The sequence below is a fragment of the Odontomachus brunneus genome, unplaced genomic scaffold, assembly GCF_010583005.1.
Source record: "Odontomachus brunneus isolate Ranch 3 - 2012 unplaced genomic scaffold, Obru_v1 Obru_scaffold_210, whole genome shotgun sequence".
NCBI classification, from domain to species: Eukaryota; Metazoa; Arthropoda; class Insecta; order Hymenoptera; family Formicidae; genus Odontomachus; species Odontomachus brunneus.
Window position 1 is genome coordinate 209,719 of NW_022639660.1, and position 839 is coordinate 210,557.

Here is an 839-nt window from a genome sequence, read left to right on the forward strand (position 1 = left end):
AGCTACTACTGCAACTGTTGCTACTACAGTAGCAAGAATTAGCACCATTCTAAAACTGATATTTGAGACCCTATCCTTCTCAACCTTGCTTCATCGGACTATCATGTGTTTGAGAAACTCAAGCAAACATTATGAGGACGAAGATGTTATACCGACGGCAATTTAAATAAGCAGTGTATTTCTGGCTTCGCAAGCAATGTTCAACTTTTTCCTGTATAAGTACAGAAGCTTGTCGACAAGTGGGAAAAGTGCTTTGAAAAGGACGATAACTGTGTGGAAAAGAAATATTATATTTGTATGTGTCATATGCATCTCAATAAAATGTAATTTGCAATTACTTATTGCATTGCTCTCATTTTATTGTTATTATACATTGTAATGTTCATGTTATACATATACTCAGCAAACACAATGTTACATGTAACGTACATGTTAGTTGTAATTTCCTACTGAAAAATGTAACTGTTATATAACACGTATGTTATATAACAGGTATATTGTTGAGTAAGACATTATAAGTAACATGTATGTTACATGTAACATTGTGTTTGCTGGATATAAATATAAATCAATAAAAAAATATAAATATATATATATATATGTATGAACTTACTCATTGTGCATCCTTTCCATTATGCTTTGTAGGTCTGCATTGACATTGGTACCTCCAATTTCTGCTGCATAATGGATCAGTTGTAGCACATTCTGTGCGTATGGTTGCGACTGGGTGTGTGCTTGAGAATGTATATGTGGCTGCACTCTTGCGAGTCTACATGTTCTCGTAAATATGTATGTGGCAATGAGTCCATGTGTTGTTGTGAAGGCATGTTTGATTGTGA